Here is a 21467-nt window from a genome sequence, read left to right on the forward strand (position 1 = left end):
AAATATTTATTGAATACCTACTATGTGCCATTCTTCAGATACAATAGTGAACAGACCCAGATTACTACCCTCAGGGAACTTACATTCTAGTAGGATTGACACAGACAATAAATAAATAAAATATACAGTATGTTCTTAGAACACGATAAATGCTATGGAGAAAAATCAAGTAGGAGAGGGAGATTGTGTGTGTTTGTGACAGTGGAATTCAATTTTTAGGTAGTATGTACAGGGAGGGACTCAGTGAAAAGGTGACATTTGAGTAAAGAACTGAAATAAGTAAGGGAGCAAGTGGTTGTGTTAACTTTCTAATAATTGGTTTAAATTAGGTGGCTATTAGTTTGGAAAAATCAGTTGCATTTGGCCAATTTGAAATGTATGTGCAACATTTTTATTAAATGACAAAAATGTATAGGTAAATTTGTCAGATGCAGCTAAAAGCCTTATTGCTCTATGGACATTAAAACTGCAAAAGAAAAAAAAAACTGCAGAAGAGGCTTCTGAGAAATATCTTTAGAGGCGGTATCTCATGAAGAGGAACATATCTCCCCGGCCACACACGCGAAGGAAAGCTGGAATGCCCTAAAACTCAGCTAGACACAATAATTTCCCTAAGGCTTTTCATTAGAAACAAAATTCTAGGGGACTCACTGGTTTTAAGAGAGTTATTTTATGAATCATGCTGATATTAATTTTTTTAACCCTCAGACCAGAATTTTGCCCACACGTTTTGTGTCAAGGGCACACATAATTCTTTCAATATTTCAAAGCTTTTAGCTTCTTAATTTACTTTTATATGAATAACAGAGATTTTCAATTTATAGATATAAGACTTTATTCTTGCAGAACTGACTTCTTGACCTTACACAAATGATTTAAGAAAAATGAGTTGACAGTAGTCACCTTTCAAATGATTGCTGTCTGCATATACTTCTTTTTGGCAAATGTTTTTATAAAAGGATGTGAAATTTCAGACTTTTCCTGATAATCTCAGGTAACCTTAGCCTTAGAGATAACCTGGGTCAGTCTTTTGCTGCATATATCAAGACATTTACATTTAGTTCTTTTCTTTTTTCTTTTTTCTTTTTTTTAAGATTTTATTCATTTATTGACAGAGAGCATGATTGGTGGGGGGAGGAACAGAAGGAGAGGGAGAAGCAGACTCCCCACTGAGCAGGGACCCGGACTTGGGGCTCAATCCTGGGACTCTGGGATCATGACCTGAGCCTAAGGCAGATGCTAAACCAGCTAAGCCACCCAGGCGCCCCATCTAGTTATTTTCTTGCTGTCTCAATGCCGTGACTATTCTCACATCCTAAAATGCATCTGGTTCCCTTATAGAACTTGGAAACGATGAGGCCTATGAATTCCTTATTACCTTCTGAGAAGTCCCGCTTATGGCTACCCCAGGAAATGAACATCCCCTGACTCTGAATATTAGTCAGCACAGGATAAACTGGTCTGTGGTAGCAAGCCACCCTCTAAATTCCAATCTCAGTGCAACAAAGAGTTTTGTCTCCTTTATACAAAATCTACTGGGCTATCTGGTAGATAACTGTCTTCCAAGTGGCAACTCAGTGATACAACTGGTTTCAAACTTCTCAACAGAAGGCTTGTTACACTGGAGAGGAAAACAGACTAGAAAATCCTGCATGGGATTTTCACCACTACAGTGTGGAAGCAACACATGTCACTTGATAGCCCATTTATTAAACGTATGGTCAGTTGCAAGGAGATGGGGAGGTATATTCTTATAACAGTCAGGAAAGAGAAAAATACCGGATATTGGAAACACTGGTAATGTCTATCATACCTTGCATCTTTCTTCAGGATATTTGAGTAATCTAGTGTCTGGTGTTGCAGTAAGAGTAATAATTAAATGTTTTAACCACTATTATCACTTTTTCAGAACATCCCTGTGAGATATTATTTTATCCCATTCAACAGGGGAATATCACTATAATCCATAGGGACAGAGAGGAAAGAGGGTCCTGGAGTATCAGGCAGCTTAGCAAAAGGAACTCAGAGATAAGACGGAGAAGTGAAACAGCACTTACTGAGCATCTAGTATGAGCCAGTGTCTATGCAGGAATATTGCAAATATCATCTAACGGAATATTTGTAATTGACATGTGGAGACGTTTTCTTACACTTATTTTATGTGTTAGGAAATGATGGCTCAGATATTTAAGTAACTTCATTGGATCATACAACTGATAAAGGTGTATCTGGAATTTGACTTCAGTGTGATTGACCTTGACCCTAGAGTTCAAATATTCATGTATGAATTAATTTATTCAGTAATATTTGTTGAACACATTCTGTGAGGCTGGAACTATGCAATGAACTATATGTACAACAATAAATAAGAGATAAATTCTTATTTTTGTGGCGACCACCCTCTGGTGGAGGGAACTAGATAATAAACAAGAAGTAAATAAGCAAGATAATCAGAGATTGCTACAATCGCTAAAAATATCTGGGAAACAAACTGAGGGCTTTAGAGGGGAGAGGGTAAGGGATCGGGACAGGCCGGTGATGGGTATTAAGGAGGACACATATTGCGTGGAGCACTGCGTGTTATACGCAAGTAATGAATCATGGAACACTACATCAAAAACTTGGGATGTACTGTATGGTGACTAACATAACATAATAAAAAATTATTATTAAAAAATATATATATAAAATCCAGGGTAATGGGATGGCGAATAACCAGGGAATAAGAGTCACTTCATTAGGGGTGCTCAGGAAAGGCTTAATAGGTGGTATCTGACTCGAAACTGGAGAATGAGAAAGAACCAGCCCCCTAAAGGTCCCAGGGGAGATCATAAAGGCAAAAGGAACAGTTGGCACCCAGGTCCTGCTATGGGGAAGCAATCGGCGACGGTGCGGCACTTAAAAGGGCCTAGTTGGCTGGAGGGGCACAGCGACAGAGGCTGAGAACGAGTGAGAAGACAGACACGTAGGCAGTGCTGGTGTTGTTGGAGGAGGTCATCCAGAGGACTTGACCCCTGGTTGACCCTCGAGCTGGATGCGGGCAATAGGAGGCTCCTCCCCGCCTCCCTTGTTCTTGGAATGTACCTTCTGCTACCCATCCCACAGTGGGAGCTATTTTCAAGGACACAGCCTGGAGCCAGTAAAGTGTTGAGATCAGGACTGTGTACGTGACTGAACCCAGTTAAGGCTTCTCTATCAACTTGCAAGATTCTGGCGCGCGAGCGCGGAAAGCCAGTCCTCTCGCGGGGCTGAAGGCGAGCCTCCTAAGCGCGCATCCTCGCGAACCCCGCCTGCTCCCACCCCGGAGGGGCCTGCCTCTTCCACGGTCTGTCCTTGCCCCCGCGTGTGCAGGGCCCGTCTCAGACCCCATCCAGGACGTCTCCAGTTTGCACACCGGCACAGATCAGGTAGGTCTTGGATATCAGATAAAGGAATCGTTTACATCTTAAAATTTTACATCTTAAAAAAGATCTTTTATGCAGGGATGAGGCCTGATGATACAGGAGGGCAATCTTGTTACACACAGAAGGGGAAGAGGCCAGAATCAGGGAGATCTTTTAGGAGGTACTGTAATAGCTGGGCTCAGGTTCCACATAAACAATAGCAGTTACGGTGGAAAGGGAAAGAGGTACGAGCGAGCGCGTCTGTGAAAGGAGAACCGCGGGACTGGAAATGGATTGAATATTTCGCGGACCGAGGGAAGGAGAAGAGAGAAGTCAATGGCAGTTTCCAAATTTTGAATTTAAAGGATTAGAAAATCTATCAAACTGGAAATCTTGAGATGGGGGATCAAGGGAAGAAGAGAATGATATTAAGAAAATGTGGCCCATAAGAAGTCATAGTAAAGTAACAATGATGAATGTAGTGGTGGCTTTCTCTTTTTCTTTAAAAGCTTTTCTTTCTTTATTATTATTATTTTTTAAAGATTTTATTTATTCATTTGACAGAGATAGAGACAGTGAGAGAGGGAACACAAGCAGGGGGAGTAGGAGAGGGAGAAGCAGGCTCCCAGTGGAGGAGCCTGATGTGGGGCTCGATCCTAGGACTCTGGGATCATGCCCTGCTGAGCCACCCAGGCGCCCCTCTTTCTTTATTATTTTTAAAATTATTATTAACTTGTCTATTTTAAAAATTCCCCTATAGGGGCGCCTGGGTGGTGCAGTCGTTAAGCGTCTGCCTTCAACTCAGGGCGTGATCCCAGCGTTCTGGGATCGAGCCCCACATCAGGCTCCTCCACTATGAGCCTGTTTCTTCCTCTCCCACTCCCCCTGCTTGTGTTCCCTCTCTCGCTGGCTGTCTCTGTCAAATAAATAAATAAAATCTTAAAATAAATAAATAAATAAAAATAAAAAAATAAAAATTCCAGTATAATATTAACATACAGTGTTATATTAGTTTCATGCGTACAATATGATGAACAATTGTATACATTACTCAGTGCTCATCAGGATAAATTCCCTTCACCTATTTCACCATCCCTCCACCCACCTCCCCTCTGGTAACCATCAGTTTGTTCTCTATGGTTAAAAGTCTGTTTTTTTATTTGTCTCTTTTTTTCTTTGTTCATTTTGTTGTTGTTGTTCTTAAATTGTACATATGAGTGAAATCATATGGTATTTATCTTTCTCTAACTGACTTATTTTGCTTAGCATTGTACTTTCTAGGTCTATCCATATCATTGCAAATGGCAAGATTTCATTTCTTCTTATGGCTGAGTAACATTCCATTGTATATTTGTACCACATCTTCTTTGTCCATTCATCTGTTAACGGACACTTAGGTGGTTTCCAAATCTTGCCTATTGTGAATAATGTTTCAATAAACATAGGAGTGCATATATATCTTCAATATCCTGTTTTCAGTTCCTATGGGTATATACCTAAAAGGGGAATTGCTGGATCATATGGTAGCTTTATTTTTAACTTTTGAAGAACCTCCATACTGTTTGCTATAGCGGCTGTACCAGTATGCGTTCCCACCAGCAGTATACAGAGTTTCCTTTTCTCCGTGCCCTCTCCAACTCCTGTTGCCTCTTGTCTTTTTCATGATAGCCATTGTAACATGTGTGAAATCCTATCTCACTGTGGTTTGGATTTGCATTTCCCTGATGATTAGTAAGGCTGAAAATCTTTTCATGTTCTTATTGGCCATTTGGATATCTTCCTTGGAAAAATGTCCATTTAGTTTTTCTGCCCATTTTTAAGTTAGGCTTTTGTTGTTGTTGTTGTTGCTATTGAGTTGTGTGATTTCTTTATATGTTTTGGATATTAACTGCTTTTCTGATTTATGCTTTGCAAATATTTTCTCCCATTTTGTTAGGCTGCCTTTTCATATTGTTGATTGTGTCTTTTGCTGTGCAGAAGCTTTTACTTTGATGTGGTCCCACTTGTTGATTTTTCCTTTGTTTTTTTTTCTTTTTATTTTAATTCCAGTATAGTTAATATACAGTGTTACATTAGTTTCGTTGTACATTATAGTGATTGGACAATTCCATACATCATCCAGTGCTCATCACAACAATGGCACTTCTTAATCTCCGCCACCTGTTTCCCCCACCTCCCCACCCGTCTCCCCTCCATAACCATCCTTTGTTCTCTGTAGTTAAGAGTCTGATGGGGCGCCTGGGTAGCGCAGTCGTTAAAGCGTCTGCCTTCGGCTCAGGGCGTGATCCTGGCGTTCTGGGATCCAGTCCCACATCGGGCTCCTCCGCTATGAGCCTGCTTCTTCCTCTCCCACTCCCCCTGCTCTGTTCCCTCTCTCGCTGGCTGTCTCTCTGTCACATAAATAAATAAAATCTTTAAAAAAAAAAAAAAGAGTCTGTTTCTCTTATTTTTATTTTTTTAAAGATTTACTTATTTATTTTGGGGAAAGAGAACACACAAGCAGGGGGAGGGGCAGGGGGAAAGAGAATCTCAAGCAGATTTCCCACTGAGTGCAGAGCCCAATGCGGGTCTCGATCCCAGGACCCCAAGATCATGATCTGAGCTGAAATCAAGAGCCAACTGACTGAGCCACTCAGGTGCCCCAAGAGTCTGTTTCTTGGTTTGTCTTTCTCTTTTTTTCCCTTTTGCTCATTTTTTAAAAAGGATTTTATTTACTTATTTAACACGGGGGCGGGGGGAGAGCAAAAGCAGGGGGAGAGACAGGCAGAGGGAAATGGAGAAGCAGGTTCCCCAAGGAGCTGGGAGCCCGACACAGGACTCGATCCCAGGACCCTGGGATCATGACCTGAGCCAAAGGCAGACACTTAACCAACTGAACCACCCAGGAGCCCCTTGTTTTGTTTAAATTCCACATATGAGTGAAATCACATATTTCTTTCTCTGACTGACTTATTTTGCTTAGCATTATACTCTCTAGATTTTTGCTTTTGTTACTTGTGCTTTTGGTGTCATGTCTAAAAAATCATTGCCAAGGAGCTTCTTTCTTGTGTTTCCTTCCAGGAGTTTTATGATGTCAAGTCTTATGTTTAAGTCTTTAATCCATTTCAAGTAATCAACATTTATTGAGCACATTGTTTGTTAAATTCCATGCTGGGTTCTATGAGTGCAAATATGAGTAAGATCCTTTTCATCAAGGGGTTTGTAGTCTCACGAATAAGATAATCACTGTACATGGTAAGTGATAAAATGCACGTACAAATACTAGAGACGTTCAATGTTGAGTGAAGACTTCTGTGGGAGATGTGCCCCAGAGGAAATTGAGGGATGAGTAAGAGTGAGCCAGTTGAGGAGAGATGGGAAAGAAAACTGCATTCACAAGGCATCAGGGTGTAAGACAGGTGGTACTCAACCTCCAACATCATACGTTTCCTCAAAACCTTGTTTATTTCTTCCCTTCCCACAACCTCTTACTTCAAGCTGGAGGACACGATAATAGACGTGATGATCTGTTTGATTTTCCTAAGAGCCCAGGAACGGTAAGCACATATATGATTTCGAAGGTCAGTGCTTTTCTTGTGTGATGCTTTAGGCCAAGAAAGTTCAGTGACTTTGCCCCATGCTTCTCTGCTTGCTTTCTGATTCGAGAGTCTTGTTAAAGAACCTCAATTTTGTACAGCACCAAGATTACTGCAGAGCTTTGGGCCCTCAGATCATCTCAGTGGTATTTAAAAACAAAGTTCCTTTTCCTGGAATCTTAACTTTGAATAATGTTTATGTGTATTTTCTAATAGCAAAAATGACTACCGTTCTTTCTTGAATTACATGGAAATCTCTTTCCATAAAAATAATTGCCCATATTATCTGTGTCTTTTTTAAGGGCTGCAGTCATCTTTCTATGAACACTACAGTTTTTCTTCGGAAACATGCAGCGGTTCTGGGAACGATATCAAATGTAGGAAGCTGATTATGCGGCAATCCAGAAAGTTGGTCTCTTCTGTTGTGTGTCTTTACTTTGATAAGCACTAAAGATACAAAGATTCTTTCGAGGCTTTGTCAGACCTTCCTGGAAGGCAAGATGCTGGTGCAATGCCTGCAGAGAGGCCCTGTTTTGGTCCGTTTGGGCTACTACAGCAGAATACTGTGAACTGAGTGGCTTATAAACAACAGAAATTTATTTCTCACCGTTCTGGAGGCTGAGATCTCCAAAGTCAAGGGCTTGGCAGATTGGTGTCTGGTGAGAGCCTGCTTCATAGTCTTTTCACTGTGTCCTCATGTGGTGGAAGGTGCATGAGACCTTCCTGAGGCCTCTTTTGGGAGGCCATAAATCCTACTCATGCGGCCTCTGTCATCAGGCTGTGGTCATCTCCCAAAGGACCCATATCCACATACCATCACGTTGGGGATTAGATTTCAACATATGAGTTTTAGGGGATTACAGACAGTCTATAGCAGTCCCCTTTTCAAGTTCTTGATTGGGGTGGGCAGCAGGCTAGAGGGTTTACATAATATCATTTATAGTTTTTGGCACATAGTAGACTCAATAAATGTCTATTCAGTGACAAAAAGAAAGAATGACTGAAACTCCTATAAGTAGATTGGAGTGTATGTGTGTGTGTATGTGTGTACGTGTATTTTCAATAGCTTCTTAACCCATCGTTTTGCTTTTGCCTTCATCTCCTATAGTCTAGTCTACATAGGTAGCCAGAGTGATCCTATTAAAACACGAGTCAGGGCGCCTGGCGGCTCAGTAGGCTGTCTGCTTTCGGTTTGGGTCATGGTCCAGGGGTCCTGGGATTGAGCCCCAAGTTGGGCTCCCTGCTCAGCGGGGAGCCTGCTTCTCCCTCTGCCTCTGCTCCTCCCCTGCTCATGTGCTTTCTCACAAATAAATAAATAAAGTCTTTAAAAAAGAAAAAAAATAAAGTTACAGCCTTCCTCTCTCCCCAACCCCCACTTACTTCCTATCCCTCTTCTTATCATCTAACACACTATGTATTTGTTTGTGTTTATTTATTGTCTTCCTCTTCTGTAATATCTGTCTCTCCAACTTAATAGAATATAAATTCTATAAGTGCAATATATTTTATTCACTAATGTGTTCTTCTTTGCCCGGAACATATACATGGCACAAAGGAGGACCTCAAGAAATACTGGTTCAGTGAGTGACAAGATCAATATGTGTGTGGTCCTTAATAAGATTTCTAGATGTTCATAAGCAAAGCTTCAGTCTGAGACTTTTATTTTCTGTGTCTTCTTCAAAGCCTAGTGTAGAGCAGAAGACAGGAGGAAAGGAACAGAATTGAGGTAAGTCAGTGTTTAGCTGAGTGGTTTAAATTGGGCCAACTAAGTAACGTAATGAAGGTCAGAAAAGGAACCAGATAGAGGAAGAGAAGAGGTAGGGAGGGAGTGGGTGTGTGCCAGGAGAGAAGAGATTTCTAGCACTTCTGGTGTGGCAGGAGGCAGTGGGCAGGACTGGGGCTGGGGTGTGAGGCATTCCTGCACTCAAGTTCTGGCTCTATTGTTCAATAATTGTGTGACTTTGGGAAGCTCCTACCTATAGAGCAATCCTAATGGTACTCTGTAAGGTTGCTGTGAGGATTGTATAAGCCAATATAAATAAAAAGAGTGGCATAAAGTAGCTGTCAACAAGTGTTCTCATCTTTCCCTGAAAATTCTCCTTCCTGGCTCCCACCTCCTTTGATTACATTGATACCTATTTATTCCTTGTTGCTTTCCTTAAACTCTACCTGCATCTTTATTATTATTATTTTTAAAGGTTTTATTTATTTATTTGACGGAGAGACAGCCAGCGAGAGAGGGAACACAGCAGGGGGAGTGGGAGAGGAAGAAGCAGGCTCCCAGCAGAGGAGCCTGATGTGGGGCTCAATCCCAGGGCTCTGGGATCATGCCCTGAGCTGAAGACAGATGCTTAATGACTGAGCCACCCAGGCGCCCCTCTACCTGCAGCTTTAACTCTTGAACTCTCTGTAGTTACCCACCTTGGTTGTGCCCTGACTGACAAAGTAATGGGTTTCAAGAGTGCCCTCAGAATTTACACCCCAAAGTGAGATTCTGAGGTTGTACAGTCACCGGTAAATTTCTTGTCAGGGGAAGTGGGAAAGGAAAAATTAAAGTACCTGAATGTCTAATACCTGCAGTGGGTATAGAATCAGAAGGTCTCAGCAGCAGCTTTACAGGGTTCCTCATCTTCTGTCGTCACAGGACAGATATGACTCAGGACCAGACTGGAGTGAGTCCAAGAGCTGGGAGGTGCGGGAGAGAGGTAGGTGATGCTTTTTTCACAGTGAGCACCCTGAGGGGAGACATTTGTGCCCCACTTACATGCCACCAGAGGGCATCCCCTGTTTAGCAGGCCCTAGTACTCATGTTGGCAAGATGGCTCTCCGTCTGCCATTTTCTCACAGCGTGTATATCAGACCTACACACAAATGTGGCCATGGCAGCCATGTTGGAAGCTCCGCACGAGCTCACAAACGTGGACTTCCCCTCACCAAAACTGATCCCGGACATGTATCATTCTCCACAGGGACCCGACAGTCATCTGGTGATGTATTGATCACATCAAACTTCTTTCAACACTGCAGAGGCGGGGCTGTGCTCCCAGCAGAACAGACACATATTCTAGGTACAGATTTGTCTCCCTGACCATAGTGGTTCCGTCTGCACCACCAGGCAGACTTACTGAGAGTGCTGTATCTAGCACCATGCTGGTCCACAAACATCTCTTTACCATTGGAGCGTATTTTTTGTCAAGGAAAAGGTAGCAATGGGGTCATGCCCACAACATTCACTGATTTTACCTCACTCCAGTGAGCCAGAAGCAGTCACAGTACCAGCCCTGGGTGGCACCCTGGAAGGTTGGGTGCTGTCCTAAAGATTTTGGTGTATGCCTTGAGCCATCAGCCCACATATGTTAGTCTCCCCTTTAGGCAGAATATGAGGCTCTGGGATGCAAAGAGAGATTAGTCCTTCTTACTTTTATTGTTATTATTATTATTATTACCAGCAAACATGGGTTTATCTGGGAATAGCAGAGTATTGCAACCAAGGACAAACAAGCTATGGCAAAACCATAGGCAAGTCCTCCATCAAAGGAGAGGAATGCTCTTTTATAAAGTAAAGGGGGGAGCTGGGAAAGATGTTATAAATAAAAAGTTCATTGGCGTAAACTGGGAGTTTGAAGCATAGTGGTTTTTCACTAGCTGAGTTGTGACTTTCTCTCATTGGCTGGGCTGTTGCTGAGTGAGAAGGAAAGCCTTTCTTCTTCCTGCTGGGAAAATAAAGATGTGTCTATGTTCAAGGTGCTTCTCTTCCTGTGGGGTCTGTAGTTGATGAGGGACAGGGCATGAATGTGTCACGTGCTAGCCTCCCAACCCTATTCTAAACGAGACTTGCTTTTATTAATTTTCTACAATTTCAACTACTCTGGAGGCTGGAAGACCAAGATCACCAAGGTGCCAGCAGGGTCAGGTTCTGGTGAGTTCCCTCTTCTTGGTTTACAGATGACCACCTTCTTGCTGTGTCCTCACTTGGTGGAGAGGAGCACTTCTTACTTTTATGCCAAGCAACATATTAAAGCTGGTTTTGCCTCCTATACATGTGTTCTTGGGCTTAGATTAGGAAGTCTGAATGCTCAAGCGGACAATGCTTCCATCAGGGCAACTAGTCCTGGTTTTGAAGAACTGACACTGGCTACTCTGGGGTTCTCATACCACTGAAGCAACAGGGAGAGAAAGGGGTCATTGTATTTGCTAGCGTGACTGAGCCCAAATGCCAAGGTTTAAAAAATGGGTTCCTGCTCAGGGTAAGGAGGACTATGCCTGGGACCTAGCGAATTTTTTAGGACATCCTCTAGTAGTCTCGTGTCCATTAGTCCTGGTCAGAGGGAAACTGTGGCAACTCAGTGATTGGACCAATAAGGACTCAGATCCTATAGAAATGAAGAGGGTAAGGTAAACAACTTGGTTGCGGAAAAGGAAGTTGTGATTATCCATGGAGGCTTTGTAAGTATTTACAAAGTCAGTGACCGTAGCACCTAAAATGCATGTTAACTGATTGTTGCTGCTTCCGCCTGCTGCCTTGTATGTAGAGTGCTGGTCATACCCAAAGTTTTATAAATTAGGTAGGAGTATGGCCTCACTCTGCAATAAAGTAATAGCTAAGAATTTGTTTGTCATCTATATTGGGGACACAGGGTTTTTTTCACCCGATAAATGATCAGAATGGATGTCGAGGAGCAAAATGGATGGATTGTGGTGGATATCTTCTGCTGCTCCTCCAGACCCACTCCACTCCCTTTACCTCCTGCTCAGGTGCTCCAGGAGGCTGACTTTATATACAGGATCTACTGGGTTCCTTTGCCCTCTGCCTTCTAGTTGGGTTCAGCCCATAGGAGATACTGGTGAGATATTGGGAAAAGCAAGAAGAGTGATTCAGTGTGCTTACTGCCCAGCTCTCTGCCTATCATATCACACTGGGTTGACCATTTTCCTCTGAGCCATCGGGTTTTAGTAACTGCCACAACTTTTGTCTCTTGGGTCCAGGGGTCCTAAAGACTTGCTATTAAGATCGCTCAGCATCTCTTTGCTGCCTTCTCTAATGTCTGCCCACCCATTTGTACATACTTCTCTCATTAAACCTTGCCGGATCCCCAAGGCTACACTTTTCATTTTCATTTAACAGATTAGGAAACTACAAATAGGAAAGCCTAAGTAATCTGCTCAAGTTCTCAAAAATAGTGAGCTGTGGAAAGAAGTTAATTGTAGAACTAGGATTTGTACCCAGGTGACAATGGCTTGATGCTAACTACATGGTATCAAATCCTGATTACTGCAGCACATATTGTTAACCAGGAGAAAAGACTGAAAAGATAATTTATTGGTATTCAAAATCTCACATGTGAGAGTCTTAAGCACTGCTGTATTAAGGTCATAATTTTTGTTGGCTTAGGTAATTTTTATAATTATAAACTCTGAGTTTGCTAGGAAGCATCTGAATTTTAAAAGCTACCCATTCTTTGACTAAGAAATTTCACTCTAAGAGTTTATATTGATGAGATGCTCATTTATTTAGCTAATATTTATTTGAGAGCCTTTTATGTGCTGTGGAATATATCAATAAAGAAAACGAAGCTCCCTGTCCTCATGGAGCTTTCATTGTATAGGGGCCAGGCAGACAATAAACAGTGAACAAAATAAAAAGCAAATTATTTGGTATGTTTGAAGGTGATAAATGCTAAAAGAGGAGTAGAGCAGGGTAAGTGTAGGCTATGGGGAGCAGTTTGCTAAAGTAATAATTTTTAGTGAAAGCTCATTGAGCTGTTTCCATCTGATGAAAGGCTTAAAAGAGATAAGAGAGTGAGTCCTGTGGAAATCTGTTGAGAGAGAGAATATCCCAGGAAAAAGCAAAAGCCAAACAATAGATGCAAAACTCTCAGACAGGAGCACCCTGGCATGTTTCAGGAACAGCATGGAGGTGGGGTGCTGCAGTTGAGTGAGGAAAAGGGGTAGGGGTGTAGGGAATGAAGAGAGGAAGAGAGGCCACAATTAAGAGATCGGAGATGCAAGAAACAGAGAGGAAACCATTTGAAAAGTCCAGAGACCTCAGTTCTGTTGGAAGGAAGGAAATAAGTTTAAAGAAGACAAATTGGAAATAAAAACTAGAGATTCTTCAAAAGAATGCAGTCAATTTTTATTTCTGAAATGTGAGATCGATTGATCTATCTATAGCTATATAAGTATACTGTAGATAGAAATAGAAATATAGATATGAATTGATCTCATGTGTAAAGTGTATACGCACCCACAGGCTCATACACAGGGCGGTACTATATTGTGAAAGAGCTTATTATTTCTGAGAAGTATGGCTTTGATACTGTGATTGATGTGAATAGAAAGGCAGAGGAAGGAATTCAAAGGCACGTTTTTAGCTCAGCTGTAAAAACTGGAATTCATTCTTTAAAGTTTTCCCTGCTCTGAAATACTAAAATATATGGAAATTTAAGCACATTTTAATTTAAGGCCTCATAATGCAGCGTATGTAATAAAATAGCCGAATGATCAGCCTTGCCTACCGAAGTGCAAATCAAAATCAAAATCATGATTTCTCAGCAAAAGGCACTATAACTATATTACTGATATATGAAAAGTTCCAAAAGGACTTTTGGAAGTTTGACGTGGTCAAAAGTGTAGACTGTGCAGTCAAATAGAATTTAATGTAAATTTGACTTTTTAACTGTTTGCCATTAGGCAAACTACTTTACCTCACTAGGCCTCAACTTCCTCATCTGTAAGATGGTGATAATATCTATTTTTTATGATTGTTATGCATATTATGTAATTTATTGCACATAGTAGGCACTCAGCAAATGATAGAGTATAAAATTATTTTCTGTCTACTCATTTGCCTTTCTAAACTCTATGAGGTCTCTGCACACTGAATTTTGTAAGTTTTCCCCCTTTGTACTTGCATTGTTTCTACTGCCCTTTCTTAAATTCTTTTATACAGATGAAATGACTTTATACTCATAGAAAAGAAGTGTCCCTAAGTAGAGTTGAATGTATGATTATTTATTGTCCACAGCAAAAGCTTGGCACTAATTCTAGTCAAACCAACATTTAGGATGCATGTTCCAACGTTTAAATAGACAAATACAAATGATACCACTAAAAAAATCAACTCATTAGCCAGCAATTAACTCATTATGTCAGCTTGCACAAGATGTATTTCTCCTGCCATCACCATATATTCCTAGTTTTAAATTGAAATACACATGAGGTACATGGGTAATAGGAGTCTAACAGGCATGCTTAAGGCCACGATAAGTTCCTTTGCAGTTTAGATGTCTGAATATCTAGTCTCAGAATTTGTTAATTTCATGTTTTATAACTCAGATGGCTGGGAAACATTTGTTCAAAGGATTCAAAGATTAAAAAAAAGGACTTTGTATGCTTTTTTGCTTTTCCCCAAACGCTAAACAGTTTTCACTGATCTTGGTCTATTGCACTGCATTTGGTTGCTCATATATTAATCACTAAGTATTTATGGAGTAAAAAATATTAGAAAATGTCATCTTTATTCTGTAACTTTTTTTTTATACCATGTGTTTTAGCTCATGGTACTTTGGGAGTTTTCAAAAAATTCCTCATCACATATTCCCTGAAAGTAAATAATAATGTAGTTAGTAAGAAATTGAAAGGATATGTATTTATATATGCATTCATTCAACAGACACTTATTTATGCCTATATTCATTCAAGAAATAGTTATGGAAAATTTACTATGTGCTAGGCACGATTCTAGGTGCTGAAGTTCAGTGGTAAATAAAATAACACTTCTATATTACATGCTTCATAATAGATTATTGCAGAGTCTCGGGGGTTTTATATCTGTAGGAGGATGTAAAACATAGCAAAATTTACTGATTTTGTAACCAAATAGGGTTATATCAGAGAGGTAAGTAACTTCCCACAAGTTCACCCAATTAAAGCCAGAATACTAACTAGAAGTTGTTTGATGATTTCTACTACAGCATCTTATCCCAGTTCTTGCTATGAATGTAGAATACTAAACATCTTTATATATAGATCTTGGGATCTTCTGCCTTTCCTAGGGCATAACAAAGGGACTACACTTCAGATGTTTACATTCAGGGAAGCTTTGCGGTTGGTTGTTATTTTTGATGTAGTTTTTACCCATCTGTCCTAAAATCTGTTCACACATCCCAGATCAATTCCATGATAAAGGACACCTTTATGGATGATATACATGATGCAGAGTGAATTCTGAGTCATAACGTTTGTCTGCTATCTAATATCGTTAACATCGAACTTAATTTACTCCAGGTATTCAGTTGGCTGTCCCTTATTACGCTGGTTATTTTTTTAGAGTCAGTAATTTCCACTGCCGTTAGAATGCCCAGATAGTGGGGCATGTGGGTTGCGCAGTTGGTTAAGCCTCTGCATTCTGCTCAGGTCATGATCCCAGAGTCCTGGGATCGAGCCCCGCATTGGGCTCCCTGCTCGGCGGACAGTCTGCTTCTCCCTCTCCCTCTGCTCCTGCCCACTGGCTGGTGCTCTCTTTCTCTCTCTCACTCACTCTCTCAAATACATAAATAAAATCTTAAAAAAAGGAAAAAAAAAGAATGCCCGTATTGTGAAATAGGACTTCAACCATCTGGATGAAGCAATTGAAAGTTAAAGTGGTCAAGGAGTTGTCTTTCATTCAGGTGTCCTGGAATACCTTCCTGGAAGATGAATTTTGAAGAGAACCCTGGGTGACTTAATTTTTAATAATCTAACACATTAGCAATCATCTCTGGTTCTTTCTGTCCTGCCAGAAACTCTGAGAAATAGATTTGGCAGAAGGAAGAAGCAGACTGATTGATACAGTGTTTCAGCACTACGTGGTAGGAAGCAAGCAAAAGCCAAGAGAACTACTATTTCACCATTTAATATACTTTCACTGGTAAATGTGAGATAGAGAAAACTGGTGTTTCTGTCCCTGAAGGCAGTGGATGATTTAAATTTACTGTCTACTTAAGCTCACTTTTAGTCATATTTTATCAGGAAACAGTTGAGACATGCATCAACCTCTATTAATATACAATGAAAGAAGTAGCACTTCCTTTCTAAAACTTCATTACAGCAATATTATTGCAACTTTAGTAAATGTTACACAGGAAAACCTGTCTACGGGAATACATTGTCACTTGGAATTGATTGAGGGCGTCAAAATAATCTTTTGCAAAAGATTAATGAGTGTTGTAGACTAATTCAAAGGAAAGCGAACTTTGCCCAGCACCAGTTCCCAGATTCTCATTTTCCTTTTGCCCTTGACCACCCTTCCGTGTGCCTGAACACAACACACGAGTGAAGGTAAACTTACAGGAAGAATTTATCTAATCACTGCAAAGTAGGCAGCTTTTCACATGGTCTTCCCTGGACCTTACCAGTCTTCTCTCTGGGAGCGGATACAGACATCTCTTTCTGTGACTTTCTTACTAAAAGAAGGTGGAGGTGCTTCCAAGCCAGAAGGTGACTATTTAGCCCTCGAGCTTTAATGATGCAAAAAAGCATATCAGAGTGGTTTGATATTAATTTTTAAAAAGATATATTTTTTCAGTATATAACCTACTTTGGGAAAATAATAGCAGCCATAAAATTAAAAGTGACTAGCACGTAAGTCTTGCAAGGCAGTTTTCCCTTGGCTATTTCTACCTCTTGGGTGAAATTTCAGGGAATGATGTTCATCTGGCGCTCCAGAGACATCATGTTTATTTCCTCACTGCAGAAATTAAGGGGAAAAAATTTATTCATAAATGATTTGCCTGTCAGAGGCAAACTTAGAATGGGAAAGTCAGCATCTCTAAGTCGATTGATGTATATTCTCAAGGTTTCTTTTATATGAATTTGTTGTCTAGTAGTTTTTGTTTGTCGCCTTCCATTTCTTTTTTTTTAAGAGAGAATGTGTGGGTGAGTTGGGGGTGGTGGGTGGGGCAGAGGGAGAGGGAGAGAAAGAATCTCAAGCAGACTCCTTGCCCAATGTAGGGGCTCGATCTCATGACCCTAAAATCACTTCTTGAGCCGAAATCAAGAGTTAGACACCTCACTGACTGAACCACTTGTCACCTACTTTGGAGTGAAGGAGGCTGGCTGTGGGATTATAAGTAGAATTAGTCTTCTACAGATATATAGCTCCTTCCTTAAAGATAGCTAATCAATTCAGCATAAATTCTCACATCTCTGCTACGTGCCAGACACTGTTCCAGGTTCTGGGAAATAGATATGTGAACAAGATAAAGCCCTGTTGGGAGGTACATAAAATCTAGGGGTGAGGCACACAGATGCAAGAGCAATTATGAAACAGTGTTAGTGCTATGAGATGTAAAAGCAAACGGGTCCCTGAGGGCACACAGGAAGGAACATATCGCTAGTCTTGGGACCACCATAGGGTCAGTGAGGGAAGTTTTCTTGGAGCAAGAAATGCAAAACAAATGTCTAACAGGTTCATATCTATGATTTAGTAGGCAGAGGGTTTCTGTGACATTTAATTTGAGCAGATGACATAAGATAGTATTTGCTTTCCAATTTGAAGTGGTTCTCACTATCTACTGAAAATATTTGCTAAAAAGTCTTTTAAGAAATAAATAATAGTAGTTTTTGTCCAATACTCCATTATTTTGAGTCTGTCATGAGAAAATAATATAAAATATGAACTGTTCTTTAGTCTTGAATATCTTCATGATGGTGCTTATTATAATGAAGAAATATTGGAAACAAAATAAATGTTTATCAATGAATAATGTTCATGAAATTTTGTTACATCCATGCTATTATTAGAAATATAGTTATGAACAAACTGAGGGCTTCAGAGGGGAGGGGAGTGGGGGATTGGGATAGGCCAGTGATGGGTATTAAGGAGGGCATGTATTGCATGGTGCCCTGGGTGTTATACGCAAGTAATGAATCATGGAACTTTACATCAAAAACTAGGGATGTACTATATGGTGACTAACATAATACAATAAAAAATATTATTAAAAAAAGAAAATAGTGAAAAAAAAAGAAATATGGTTATGAAAACTACATGAAAAAGTAGGGTTTTTTTTTCCATGTTATACGAGGAATAAATGGGGGAAAGAGATTGCAGAAAGACAAGAAAGAAAAAGACAGGAAGGCCCAGGAAAAAAGCAAAGTATTTAGGCCGGAATCAGTCTAGGGTTTTTCCGAACATCGAAGATTTTTGTTCATCTTAAATAGTGGTTTTCAAAACTGATTTTTGGAAGGGGAAATATTTTTGATGAAAAATTTTATCTACTGTGGATTTCCAATATATAAGACTTATAAAATATGTAAGACAGTATTTTATTAATACTTTATTTGAAAAATTCAAATTTTTAGTACTTACTTAAAAATAAGCTAGTTAATGAGAACAATGAGACAATTTTGTTGAATTCAACAATCTGAAATTAGGTTTTATGGATGACAGTTACCATCTTCTGTTTACTTCTTTAGTTTGTTTTGGCTGTAGGGCATGAAGAAACTTTTAATATGTGATACTGACACTCATAAAGCTTAATGGAAGCAAACATATGAAATTCATAAAAAGAATAGAACAAAGACCAATCACACACTGAAAAGAAGGTTAAATATATGCACAGAATTGGCACGAGTTTCTGAATTCTGACCACTAAACAAAGGCCAGTTCTCTCAGCAGCCCTTGTTAAGTTGATATTTTCTAAAGTGTTAGAAACTTGGTGCACAACCTATATGAATAAGCCTGTTGGAGTTTATTTCAATCTTTAACATAGTTTAGAAATACATGATGATACTATGTATATAAATGAGATCTAAGCAAATATTTATATATCAAAGACAAAAATTATTACATACATTGGGCCTGATTTGTACTGTCATTTTCATAGGTGTGTAGCATGTGTGTTTTTTATTTTTTTTTTTTGCTTTGCCAGGGAATGATATTTATTATAAATAAGAGGTAGATAATTTTTGTGTCATTTTGGGGAAAAGTTTTAGAGAAAGTATTCAAAAAAAAAATTGTAGGGGCGCCTGGGTGGCTCAGTCAGTTGAGCGTCTGGCACTTGATCTCAGCTCAGGTCTCAATCTCATGGTTTGAGTTCAAGCCCTGCGTTGGGCTCCATGCTGGGGTGGAGCCTACTTAAAAAAAAAACTGTAGTACTATAAACCATTGTACTTGCTCCTTGGATTCCTGTCCCTGATACATATAATAAATATCAAACAGAGTAATAAATGCTAAAGGTATTTAAGGAGAATGAGCAAAGTGAGCTTGAAGAGCAAGGAATCTTCAAAAGGGCTCTTGAGTTGTGGCTGAATGCTAAACTGCACATGTGCAGGATGACCGAGCTCTTGCAAAGAACAGCTTCAGGTTTTTTCTTCTTTCTTTTTTCTTTTGAGCTGAACAAAAATTCTAGAGATTACATAGTGCTGAGAAATATTGGTTTTCTGACTAGACAGAATACCTCAACCATTAATTATTCTTAATTTATGATTAAGGATGTATAGGAATACATGAACATAATGAGAAATGGAAGAAATATGAAAGAACCAAATGGTACTTGTAGAACTAAGAATACAGTACCCCAAATTGAAAATTCATTGGATGAGCTTAAGAGAAGTTCAGATACTACAGAAGAAGAGATAAATGATCTTACAAACATAGCAACACAAGCTATCCAAGATGAAGGATGAGAAAAAGACTGAAATACTATGAAGAAAGTTTTGATTACCTATGAGCCTTGTTTCTTGTCACATAGCCTCTGTACTCAGAAGGAGCGTGTTTTAATGTTCCACTGGTGCCTTTTGAAATTCCTAGCGATTTTTGAATAAGGTCTCCCTCATCTTAATTTAGCACTGAGCCCTGCAAATTATCTAGCTGGTTCTGCCTAGATAATACTAAACAATGTACTATTCATGTAGTTAAAATCCTAGAACTGGTGGGCAGTGGGGGTGAGGGGTGAATAAAATGTTTGAAGAAATAACAGTTGTAATTATTTCCGAATTCCTATTGGTCCAAGAAGCTCTATGAAACTAAATCACAAAAAACAGGAAGAAAGCCACACCAAGATGATCGTAATCAAATTACTTAAAATCAGTGATAAAGAGAAAAACTTAAAAGCAGCCACAGAATATTTTATTTATTTTATTTTTCCAGCTCTATTGTTATAGAATTCTTATAACATTATATAAGTTTAAGGTGTACCTGTGTTGATTTGATACACTTACATATTGCAAAATGATTATCACCATAGCATTAGCTAACACCTCTATCACATCACATGATTATAATTGGTGTGTGTGTGTGTGTGTGTGTGTGTGTGGTGAGAACATTTATGATCTATTCTCTTAGCAACTTTCAAGTATATAATACATTGTTATTAACTACAATCACCAATGTTTGTACACTTTGACCAATGTTTCCCCACTTTTCCCACCTTATAGTCCCTGGCAACCAATCTTCTACTCCCAGTTTTTATAAATTCATCTTTTAGATTCTACATATAAGTAATATATAGTATTTGTATTTCTCTGACTTATTTCACTTAGCATAATGCCTCCAAGGATCATCCATGTTGTTACAAATGGCAGAATTTCCTTCTTTCTTATGTCTGAACAATATTCCATTTGTGTGTGTATTTCGCATCTTTATCCATTTATCCATTGATGAACACTAAGATTGTTTCTCTATATTGGCTATTGTGAATAATGCTGCAATAAACAAGGGTGTGTTGATATCTCTTCGAGATCCTGTTTTCACTTCCTTTGGATATACACCCAGAAGTGGGATTGCTGGATCATATTGTAGTCTTATTTTTAATTTTTTTGAGGCACTTCAATTCTGTTTTCCATAGTGGCTGTACCAACTTCAATTCCCGCCAAAAGTGCATGAAGTTTCCCTTTTCTCCATATTCGAGTCAACACTTGTTATCTCTTGTCTTTTTGATGATTGCCATTCTAACCATGGGAGGTAATATACCACTGTGATTTTGATTTGTGTTTCTCTGATGATTAATGATAATGAGCACCTTTTCATGTGCCTGTTATCCACTTTTTTTAAATTTCATTTTTGAATTTATTATTTTTTTTATTATGTTCAGTTAGCCAACATATAGTATATCATTAGTTTTTGATGTAGTGTTCAGCAATTCATTAGTTGTGTATAACACCCTGTGCTCATCACAACACTTGTCCTCCTTAATACCCATCACCTGGCTACCCCTTCCCCAACCCCCTCCCTTCTGTAACCCTTATTTTGTTTCCTGTGGTCCAGAGTGTTGTCTACTTTTATGTCGTCTTTGGAAAAAACGTATTTCAGTTCGTCTGCTGATTTTTTAATCAGAGTTTTTTGCTGTTGAGTTATATAATTTTTTATTTTTAATTATTATTTTTTATTTTTTTAAAAGACTTTTTTTGTCAGAGAGAGAGCTCACAAACAGGGGGAGTGGCAGGCTGAGGGAGAAGCAGGCAGAGGGAGAAGCAGGGTCCCTGCCAAGCAAGGACTTGGGATCATGATCTGAGCCGAAAGCAGATG

The sequence above is a fragment of the Ursus americanus genome, chromosome 12 (assembly GCF_024610735.1).
Source record: "Ursus americanus isolate L20-20 chromosome 12, mUrsAme1.1.p, whole genome shotgun sequence".
NCBI lineage: Eukaryota > Metazoa > Chordata > Mammalia > Carnivora > Ursidae > Ursus > Ursus americanus.